Here is an 11,876-nt window from a genome sequence, read left to right as displayed (position 1 = left end):
GAATCTCAAAGCATATCAACGAACTTTCATATTTTGTTACATTAAAATCCATGTTGCACTTAAAAATGGTCCTTATACCCATGCTTATTTTATGATATCATGTATTGATCATTTGAAAAATACTGGTTTGCTGAATTATCCAGAATCTTTTCTTTAAAAAGCTACTTTTCTTTTTTTACACATAAGAATAATCCAGAAAGAAAAACTATGGAATTAAGATTTCCATAGTAAATAAAATCATCACTTCATCTTATTTAATTAATCAAATATTGATCCCATAATTCACCAATGACAATAACAACACTAGCACACAACTGAAAATTCTGAGTTCAAGTATGTCTTTATTTCTAGAATTGAATGATTCATTCAGTAAGATTTAAACTGAAGCAACATAAACATCCTGTTGATAGGTTTTTAAAAATAATGTTAAACTGCACTTCTGCTCAAATCCATCCTAGAGACAAAATAAGATAGATAATTTTTAGATAATAAGTTTGACATTTATTTCTGGCTATTTTCAAGTCTATATGAAAAAATAAGAGCTAGCAAAATTTAGATCCATACAACTCACGTTGTATCTATTGAAGGTAATGCTAAAGGTCAATTCTTAAGAAAGCATGCCAACAGTCCTTGCTAAAATAGATCTCACAATGTTCAAGAAATAGCACAAAAACACTCTTAAAAAATATACAAAAGTCACTTATCTATCAGTTAATACATAATGGATTGAACACAAGCATATTCTTTGTATAAACCCACTAAAATAATAAAAAAGGCAGATGCCTGCAAGAACAAAGAGAATGGAAAGAAAAGATGATAGTAACAAAAAATTGAAAGCTGTGTAAGTATCTATTTTATCAAACTTGACAGCATAAAATACAGATTAATAATTGGATTCGGATAATGAATTTAAATATTGAATGATATTATATCTCAAATAATAGATTAAAATATTTTTAATTCTTTTAGAAAATATGTGTAGTTTTTTCTTTATGTAAGTCTTGTACTTTTGTTGTTGGGTTTACAGTTTTGTTATTCTTATAAATGGGATTCTTTCCCATTACATGTTCTCATTAGTTATTGCTGGCATATAGGGAGGTATTCATTTTGTTTATCTTATATTGGGTCACTTTATTGCACTCTCTTATTGATTCTAATCAGTGTTCATTGGTTTTCTTAGATTATCTAAACAGGCAATCAAATTACCTGCATAAGGATTTTTACCTCCTTCTTTCCAGTCTTTAATTCTTTTATTTCTCTTTTCTTTTACATTGGGTAAAACACTGTTGAGTAGAAGCAGTTATAGCAGACAATCTTGTCTTATTCATGAAACGGCTTCTAATATTTCCTAATATAGTTTGATTAGGAAAAAAAAAATCAAGTTTTTTTTTTTTTAATAGATGGCCTTTATCAAATTAAGGGAATTTCTTCTTTCTAGCTTCCAATAGTTCTTATCAGGAATTGGGAGTTAAATTTTTATAAAAATTTTCTTTCAGCCTTTTACAAGATTATCTTCATAGTCTTTATTCTTTCAGTACAGTGAGCATATTCCATAATGCCAACCACCTTTGCTTTCTTGGAATTAACCTTACTTGGTTACTTCAATTCATTCCATTCAGAAAGTATTTAAGTACCTAATATGTGCCAGGCACTTTTCTCGGCACTAGGCATGTGTTCTAGTTTCTTGGCTGCTAAGACTTTTGTGCATCAAAGGAAATTATTAAGAAAGTGAAAAGACAACCAACAGAAAAGGAGAAAGTATTTGGAAACTATATAGCTGTATTTTAGTTTCTTGGCTGCTGAAACAAATACCATAAAATGGGTTGACTTAACGAGAAGAATTTATTGGCTCATCGTTTCAGAGGCTAGATGGCTTGCTTTCTTCCGGGATCAGTACCTTTTGGCAGGCTGGTAATCTTTGAGGTTCCATAGCTTTTCCAACACAGGTAATGGACATGGCAGCATCTCCTTTTTCTTCCCCCTTGTGGTTCCAGTTTCTGGCTGCGTCCCATGGAGTGGAAGACTTGATGCTGTTAAGATGTCAATACTACTCAAAAAAATTTACAGATCAAATGCAATCCCAATCAAAATTCCAGCAGCTTTTTTTCATTTAACAGAATCATCAAATTCATATGGAATGGCAAGGTGTCCCAAAGAGCCCAAAACATTTTCAAAAAGAAGAACAAAATTGGAGGACACATTCCGTATTTCAAAATGTACTACAAAGCTACAGTAATCAAAATGGTGTGGTACTCACAGAAACTTTAACAGCCTGAGTTTCTTTTGAGAGCCAACCAGTGTGTCTTCTATGTTTGAAATCTTTGTGCCTGATTTGGGCCTTGCCCTTCCTTGTGACAATGTAATCCAGATATCTTTCCTTTCTCTTTAAGTAAAGCCAATACAGTGCCTCAGTGTCTTCTTGGGTGGATTTTTTGTGATAGTAAAGCCCAGTTGTCTAGGATGGAAGTGGAGGGAATTGTCAGCTAAATGGAGACCACGTGTGGGACTGAAGGTACAATCTGCCACTCCTCCACCCAGACTGTTGTGATCAGTCAGAGAGTTGCTCTGCTCCAAGCTGTACTTTTCCTTCCCCAGAAACAGTGCTGTTCTCCCTCCTCTTCCTACAGCTCCCCTCTGAGTCAGGTGAAATCCATGCCCCTCTGCTTACAGTTCGAATGTTCAAGTGCTCACTCTTGGCCCATAGGTTTTGGATTTGCCCTCCTTCCATCTCCAGAAACATTTCTGAGGAAGGTAACTTGAGGCTGGCAGTTATCACTGAGAAGTCACACCAATGCGGTAGGGCCTTGGTCAGGCGCCATTCATCAGCTCTGGAATGACGGCTGCCACCTCCCAGTCTCCCAGGTAGGGCAGGCTCTTCTCCACTTGGTCTCCTGCCTCCATCACAAAACTGTTATTGTACATTTAAAAAAAAATTTCCCCTCAAAAACAAAACAAAACAAACAAGCAGTGCGGTACTGGCAAAAGAACAGATATATAAGACAATGGAATAGAATTGAGAGTTGAAAACTAAACCACACATCTATGGCCAAGTGATTTCTGGTTAAGGATGCCAGGTTCACTCAATGGGGAAAGAACAGTCACTTCAACAAATGAGGCTGAGAAAACTGCATGTTCACGTGTAAAAGAATGGAATTGGACCTGATCTCATTATTTTAAAAATTAGCTCAAAATAGATCAGTGTCATGACGTAAGAGCTAAACCCATAAAATTCTTGGAATAAAACATAAGGGAAGATCTTCGAGACCTTGAATTAGGCCACAGAATCTTAGACATGGTATCAAAAGCATGAGCAATAAAGAAAAATAAATTTCAATATATTGGACTTCATCAAAATAAAACTTTAGGGCACTATCAAGATAGTGTGGGAGAAAATAGGTACAAATCATGTATCGATAAGGATTTAATATCTAGAATATATAAAGAACTCCTATAACTCATCAACAACAAAAACATACAATTAAAAAATAGGCAAAGTACTCAAACAGACATTCCTCCAAAGAAGATTTACAAATGGCCATTGTAAACACATGATGAGAGACTCAATATCATTAGCCATTAGAGAATCTAAACCACAATGAGGTACTACTTTCCATTCACTAAAATGACTATTGTTTAAAAAACAGAAAATAACAAGTGCTGGTGAGAATGTGGAGAAATAGAAACCTTAATATAATATCAACTGATGCAGCTGCTATGGAAAACAGTTCCTCAAAAAGTTAAATGCAGATGGAAGAGTGAGATATTCCAGGGCTCCATCCCCCTATAAAAGCTTTGAACAACCAGCAAGAACTGGCAGAAACACCTTTCTGAAAACTAGAAAACAGTTAAAGATTGCAGTAACAGAGCCATCACCAAATCAAGAAAAAGGCAACTAAAAATTTAGGGTCTCATGGAGCTGTGGCTGGCACCTCCTCCATTCCCTCACCAGCTCAGCGTGGAGCAAGCTCTCATGGCCAGAGCAGGTCCCTGGCCCTAGTTCCAGAGGGAGCAGAATAACCTTCATGCACGTAATGGGAGCATGTGTGTCTAATTCAACCTGCCTGACTGAACCAGCCTAAAAGACTGAACTGGGATCGTCATTGTGTGCTTGCTGTCCCAGATCTGCCCTGCATGTACTGGCAGCTCGCACAGCTCTCTTACAGAACACTGTGGGACAGCAAACTTGTGGCTGTCTGGGGCAAGGGATCTGGCTGCAGTGACAAGGACTACAAGCAGATACTGTTTCCAAAGAAGAGAGGATGCTCATATCCATACTTAAGACAAGACACATGTGCCGAAGATGGTGACTTCTGTCTAGAGCTGTGCTTCAAATCTGAACCCTCTAGTTTCTGTCTAGAGCTGGGATGGGAAGGTTTCTCTCTAAAGGAGAGCACCCATGAAGTGCCAATCTGCAAAGGTTGAAAAACGTGTTTTCTTTTTTTTTCCTTCTTTTTTGTCAGCTCCTAGAATTCAAGGAAATCTGTCATATCACTAAGCAGATATTAACTTAAGGAACAGATGTCCCAGAAGCGAAATTCTAGCAATGGCACATTAAAATATCAAAATGTCAAGGATTCAACAAAAGATTACGAAACATACAAAGAAACAGGAAATGATGGTCTATGCAAAGAAGATTAAAGCATTAAAAATCTGACTTGGTAAATAATAGATAAAGAACTTTTTAAAAGATCCTAAATATGCTCAAGGTGTTAAAGGAAAATATGGACGAAGAACTGAAGGGCTTCAGGAAAGCAATAGTGGAACATAAAAAGAATATCAATAAGGAGATAGAAATGATGAAAAGGTACCAAACACTGAAGACCACAGTAATGCAACCAAGAAATTAGGATTTAAGGGATGATTTTGATTACTGAATCATTATACAGATATTCCTTTTTCCTTTTTTGTTATATTGGAGTAGACAGAGGAAAATCCTGAAATCTTTTTTAAATTGTAATTCAGCTGCCTTGATCGCTTATAGTGATTGTATAGCCTTTATCTTGTGTCCCTGTGATTGTAAAAAAAAAATCTTATAACTAACCTTCATTTGTACCCATTTGTCCAGTTTTTCAACTTTAAAGTCTTGTAACTGCTAAAGACAACCCCTGACGTTTATTAATGAAGGGTCTTGTGTAAGCCCAGAAATAACCAACCCCCAAGTCCAAAGCTATCCTGATAACCAAGACTGGATCTAACCAAAATGGGCACACCTGCTGACACCTCATTATAACATTAAAAATCACGCCCACCATCATATTAAGGCTGCCATTTTCTTACATTCTGTGACTAAGCATGCAATCAATCTGTGCATGCTCAATAATTAGATCACTTCTAATTACATCATCAAGGCCATTGTGCTCATTATTCTAAAACCTGCCCATCTCTAAATTCTATAAAACTATCAGAATTACTGCAGTTCAGGGGGACAGATTTTGGGCCAAGAGGTCATCTGCTCTCCTGCTGCATGCCTAGTACTAATGTTTTTCTCTCTTTGAAACCGCGGTGTCTTATGGTCATTTGAGTACATCAGGCAAAAGAATACACTGCCTTTTTCCAATTACAATAACAGAAATTAAAAATTTCCTAGAGGGGTTCAACAGCAAATTGGAGCTGGCAGAAGAAAGAACCAGTGAACTTGAAGATAAGACAACTGAAATCATCCAGTGTGAGGAGCAGAAAGAGGAAAAGAATGAAGAAAAGTAAATAGAACTTGAACCTGTGAGACACCATCAAGTGAACCAATATGGATATACTGGGAATCCCAAGAGAAGAGGAAAGAAAAGGGTAGCAAGAATATTCAAAGAAATAATGGCTGGAAAGTTCCCAAATTTAACTACAGACAAAAAATATGCACATCCAGGATGCTCAATGAACTCAAACAGGATAAACCCAAATAGACTCATATCATACCATGTTATAATCAAACTAGCAAATGCCAAAGGTAAAGAGAGAATTTTGAAAGCTGCAAGAGAGAAGCAGCATTCCTGTAAATGGAGTCTCAATAAGATTAGGTGCTGATTTCTCATTGGAAACCGTGGAGATAAGAAAGCAGTGGAATGACATTTAAAAGCTGAAACCAAAAAATCGCCAACCAAGAAATTTGTATCCCACAAAAACATCTTTCAAAAATGGGGGGGTGGGGTGGGGGCGGGCCATGGTGTCCCATCAGGCAGAGGTCGCACCTGCCATGCTGGAGACCCAGGTTTGACTCCTGGTACCTGCCCATGCAGGGGGAAAAAAAAAAAAATGAGCAAGGATTTTAAAAAATGAGGGAGGAATTAAGACATTCCCAGATAAAAGCTGAGAGAGTTCATCCCCACTAGACCAGCCCTAAAGCAATACTAAAGGGAGTTCTGCAGGTTAAAAGGAAAGGACAATAGACAATTGGTCAAAGCAGCTCAAAGAAATAAAGATCTTCAATAAAAATAATGAAATTGGTAAATACAAATAGCTGTATTATCCTATTTTTGGTTTGTGACTCCACTTTTTACTTCCTAGAGGATCTAAAAGGCAAATACATAAAATGTAATGATAAATCAATGTTTTGGGACTCATAATGTATAAACATGAAATTTGTGACAAGAACTACGTAAAGGTGGAGGACAGAAGGGTACAGGAACTTAGTTTGGTGCATGCTATTGAAGTTAAGTTGGTGTCAAAGCAAACTAGGTTGCTATAGATTTAAGATGTTACATTTAACTCCCATGGTAACCACATAGAAAATAAAAGAGTATGAAAACTCATAGGGACAGAAATTAGAGCACCAGTGAGAGGTGTGGGGTGGGGAGTGGTAGTGGAGGTGGACAGGGGAGCAGGAAGAATGGGGAGTTAATGGAAAATGGGTGTAGAGTTTATTTTTGAGGTAAAGGAAATGTTATAGCAATGAAAGGTGGTGAGGATACTGAGACACTGTGGATGTGACTAATTCCACTGGCTGGTTTGTTTGGGAGGAGCTGGGATGGGAAGATTTATGTTGTTTATATGTTTCCACAATTAGGAAGGAAGGAAGGGAGGGAGGGAGAAAAGGAGAAAGAGAAAAAAAAAGAGCAACTAAATGACATGTTGAGAGGGGCGACACAGCCCCCATAGCTCAAGTTGCAGTGCCCTTCCCGGTTCCCCCGACCTAACACTAAAGAGATAATGGCAATTAAATGCAATACAGAATTCTGGCTAGGCTCTAAGAATGGAGGAGAAAAGGCACAAAAGGACATCATTGGGACATGTGAACAAATTGGAATATAGAATGTATGCTTTCTATCAATGCTAAATTCCTTGAACTTGATAACCATACTTAAGGTGCATGCACAAGTGAATATCCTGTTCTTAGGAAATACATAGGTAAGTATTACGTGACCAAGGAGTATAGATATGTGCAATGCTCTTTCACATGTTCAGTAAATATTGATAGATACAGATAGATAGATAGAATGGTATAACAAATGTGGCAAAATGTTAAAATTGGTGGATCTGGGTACTATCCAGTTGGGTTAGTATGGGTTGCAAAGTAGGGGTTCTCTGTATGAGCTTTGTAACTGTCCTGTGAATTTGGAATTTAAATATAAAAAGTTTAAAGAAAAGAAAAGTGAAACAGAATTAACATATAATCCAGCAACTCTACTCTTAGTCTTATACTCCAAAGGATTGGAAGCAGGGGCTCAGATACTTGCACAGCAATTTTCATGGCAGCACTATTCACAATAGACAAAAGCTGGAAACAAATCAAGTGTCCATTGACAGATGAATGGATACACAAAATTTGGTATATACATTCAATGGGATTTTATTCAGCCATGAAAAGGAAGTAAGTTCTGATATATGCTACAATGGGGATGAAACTTGATAACAGTATGCTAAATAAAATAAGCAAGATATAAAAGGACAACTAATGTGTGATTTCACTTACATGAAAAAACAAAATCATAGAGACAGAAAGTAGGGTACAGTTTGCCGGGGTGGAGGAGGCAGGATGGGAAGCTATTGCTTAATGGGTAAAGAGTTTCTGGTTTTGGTGATAAAAAAGTTTATAGTAACAGGGGCAGGCAATGGTGGCTTAGTGGCAGAATTCTTGCCTGCCATGCTGGAGACCCGAGTTCAATTCCCAGAGGTTGCCCATGCCAAAAAACAACATTGTAAAAGTAATTAGTGTCACTGAATTGTACACTTAAAATGATAAAAATAGTAAATTTTATTTTTTCTATATATGTTACAACAAATGAAAAATTTATGAAACAGTTAAGAAGTGTTAATTACCTGTGAAAATGTTTCCTCAATTGTGTCTTTCATTTAAAAGAGAGGAAAAAAGAAACAGCCTTAAAATAGAATAATAGACACCACCACATTTATGTAATGCTTCTATCCAAGGCCCCTATCAGAAAGTTGTCCAGTGGTGCCAAGGGAATCTGTAATAAAAACAAGAATTATTACACTCAGATTTCAAATGCCACTTGAAAAAAAGATGGCATTTTTGGCAATATGATCTCATTTATATGAAATACCTAGAAGAATCAAATTTCAAAGAGAATTTTTTTGAGGTATAGACAAAGTGATTCTAAATTATATATGGAAAGGCAAATGATCTAGAATAGCTCAAATAATTTTGAAAAAGAATAAATTTGGGGGGTTCATAGTTCTTGGTTTTAAGACTTATAAAGCTGAAGTAGTTAAGACTATGTTATTGGTAGAGAGATAAATACATATCAATTTAACAGAATAGAGAACAGATAGATCTAAACAAATATACCCAAACCGATTTTTTACAAAGGCAACTAAATGAAGGAAGAATAGTGTTTTCAAAAATGGTGCTGGAGCAATTGGACATTCATATCAAAAATTGCATACAGATATGTATATACACATATGTATACCTATAATACATATACTTATACTATACATATACATATGTATACCTATAATACATATACTTATACATGTAATAATCTCTATCTAAATATTTCACAAAATAATATCAAAATGGATTATAGACAGAACTGTAAATTTATGCAAATGTAAAAATGTAAGGAAATATAAATTTTTAAAGAAAATATATGAGAAAAATCTTAATAATCTTAGTTTAGGCAGAGTTCTTAGACATGACACAGAAAGAATGATCTATAAAATAAAACATAATAAATCGGTTTTCATAAAAATTGAAAGCTTTTAAAGGAATTAAAAGCAAAGTTACCAACTTGGAAAAGATATTTGTACATCAAATATCCAATAAAGGGCTTGTATCCAGAATATATAATAAATCTTCAATAAAGCTCAACAATAAGAAAACAAACTTATGGTCTGAAACTGTTATTTACTCCAGAAGAGCTGTGTTCACTTAATCCATTCTTTTTTTTTTTATTTTTTTATTTTTTTTATTAATTAAAAAAATTAACTAACACAACAATAGAAATCAATCCATTCTACATATGCAATCAGTAATTCTTAATATCATCACATAGGTGTATGGTCATCGTTTCTCAGTACATATGCATCGATTTAGAGAAAGAAATAGCACTACAACAGAAAAAGAAATAAAGTGATAACACAGAGAGAAAACACAAATAAAAATAAAAAGTACAAAAATATATAAGAGAAAAAAAAAACAAAACAAACAAACAAAAAAAAACTATAGATCAGAAGCAGCTTCATTCAGCGTTCCAAGACAATTACATTACAATTAGGCAGTATTGTGCTGACCATTTTTTTTTTTTTTAGACGTCATACCATTCTACATATGCAATCAGTAATTCTTAACATCATCACATAGATGCATGATCATCGTTTCTTAGTACATTTGCATCGGTTTAGAAGAACTAGCATTATAACAGAAAAAGATATAGAATGTTAATATAGAGAAAAAAAATAAAAGTAATAATAATAAGAACAAAACAAACAAAACAAAACAAAACAAAAACCTATAGCTCGGATGCAGCTTCGTTCAGTATTTTAACATGATTACTTTACAATTAGGTATTATTGTACTGTCCATTTTTGAGTTTTTGTATCTAGTCCTATTGCACCGTCTGTATTCCATCAGCTCCGATTACCCATTATCTTACCCTGTTTCTAACTCCTGCTGAACTCTGTTACCAATGACATATTCCAAGTTTATTCTCGAGTGTCGATTCACATCATTGGGACCATACAGTATTTGTCTTTTAGCTTTTGGCTAGACTCACTCAGGATAATGTTTTCTAGGTCCATCCATGTTATTACATGCTTCATAAGTTTATCCTGTCTTAACGCTGCATAACATTCCATCGTACGTATATACCACAGTTTGTTTAGCCACTCGTCTGTTGATGGACATTTTGGCTGTTTCCATCTCTTTGCAATTGTAAATAACGCTGCTATAAACATTGGTGTGCAAATGTCTGTTTGAGTTTTTGCCCTTAATTCCTTTGAGTAGATTCCCAGCAATGGTATTGCTGGGTCGTATGGCAATTCTATATTCAGCTTTTTGAGGAACCGCCAAACTGCTTTCCACAGTGGTTGCACCATTTGACAATCCCACCAACAGTGGATAAGTGTGCCTCTTTCTCCGCATCCTCTCCAGCACTTGTCATTTTCTGTTTTGTTGATAATGGCCATTCTGGTGGGTGTGAGATGATATCTCATTGTGGTTTTGATTTGCATTTCTCTAATGGCCAGGGACATTGAGCATCTCTTCATGTGTCTTTTGGCCATTTGTATTTCCTCCTCTGAGAGGTGTCTATTCAAGTCTTTTTCCCATTTTGTAATTGGGTTGGCTATCTTTTTGTTGTTGAGTTGAACAATCTCATTATAAATTCTGGATACTAGACCTTTATCTGATATGTCGTTTCCAAATATTGATTCCCATTGTGTAGGCTGTCTTTCTACTTTCTTGATGAAGTTCTTTGATGCACAAAAGTGTTTAATTTTGAGGAGTTCCCATTTATTTATTTCCTTCTTCAGTGCTCTTGCTTTAGGTTTAAGGTCCATAAAACCGCCTCCAGTTGTAAGATCCATAAGATATCTCCCGACATTTTCCTCTAACTGTTCTATGGTCTTAGACCTAATGTTTAGATCTTTGATCCATTTTGAGTTAACTTTTGTATAGGGTGTGAGAGATGGGTCTTCTTTCATTCTTTTGCATATGGATATCCAGTTCTCTAGGCACCATTTATTGAAGAGACTGCTCTATCCCAGGTGAGTTGGCTTGACTGCCTTATCAAAGATCAAATGTCCATAGATGAGAGGGTCTATATCTGAGCACTCTATTCGATTCCATTGGTCGATATATCTATCTTTATGCCAATACCATGCTGTTTTGACCACTGTGGCTTCATAATATGCCTTAAAGTCAGGCAGCGTGAGACCTCCAGCTTCGTTTTTTTTCCTCAAGATGTTTTTAGCAATTCGGGGCACCCTGCCCTTCTAGATAAATTTGCTTATTGGTTTTTCTATTTCTGAAAAATAAGTTGTTGGGATTTTGATTGGTATTGCATTGAATCTGTAAATCAATTTAGGTAGGATTGACATCTTAACTATATTTAGTCTTCCAATCCATGAACACAGTATGCCCTTCCATCTATTTAGGCCTTCTGTGATTTCTTTTAGCAGTTTTTTTGTAGTTTTCTTTATATAGGTTTTTTGTCACTTTAGTTAAATTTATTCCTAGGTATTTTATTCTTTTAGTTGCGATTGTAAATGGGATTTGTTTCTTGATTTCCCCCTCCGCTTGTTCATTGCTAGTGTATAGAAATGCTACAGATTTTTGAATGTTGATCTTGTAACCTGCTACTTTGCTGTACTCATTTATTAGCTCTAGTAGTTTTGTTGTGGATTTTTCCGGGTTTTCGACGTATAGTATCATATCGTCTGCAAACAGTGATAGTTTTACTTCTTCCTTTCCAATTTTGATG

General features: G+C 35.5%; 1 long non-coding RNA gene across 2 annotated transcripts in view; it reads right to left on the bottom strand.

Moving 5' to 3' along the window:
• Positions 1 to 329: 329 nt before the first annotated feature.
• Positions 330 to 11,876, bottom strand: part of LOC143678723 (uncharacterized) — a 48,040-nt gene continuing 36,493 nt past the window's right edge. The window contains exons 4-7 of one of the 2 annotated variants that reach the window (XR_013173424.1): positions 8,251 to 8,399; positions 2,258 to 2,455; positions 1,898 to 2,030; positions 330 to 454 (exon numbers count right to left, since the gene is read on the bottom strand). This is a non-coding gene — a long non-coding RNA (uncharacterized LOC143678723). Of the gene's footprint in view, positions 455 to 1,693; positions 2,031 to 2,257; positions 2,456 to 8,250; positions 8,400 to 11,876 lie in introns of those variants that run through there. The other variant, XR_013173423.1, reaches the window with a different exon arrangement.

Source organism: Tamandua tetradactyla, chromosome 4, assembly GCF_023851605.1.
Source record: "Tamandua tetradactyla isolate mTamTet1 chromosome 4, mTamTet1.pri, whole genome shotgun sequence".
Lineage (NCBI taxonomy): Eukaryota > Metazoa > Chordata > Mammalia > Pilosa > Myrmecophagidae > Tamandua > Tamandua tetradactyla.
This window is presented reverse-complemented; position numbering and strand designations above follow the sequence as displayed.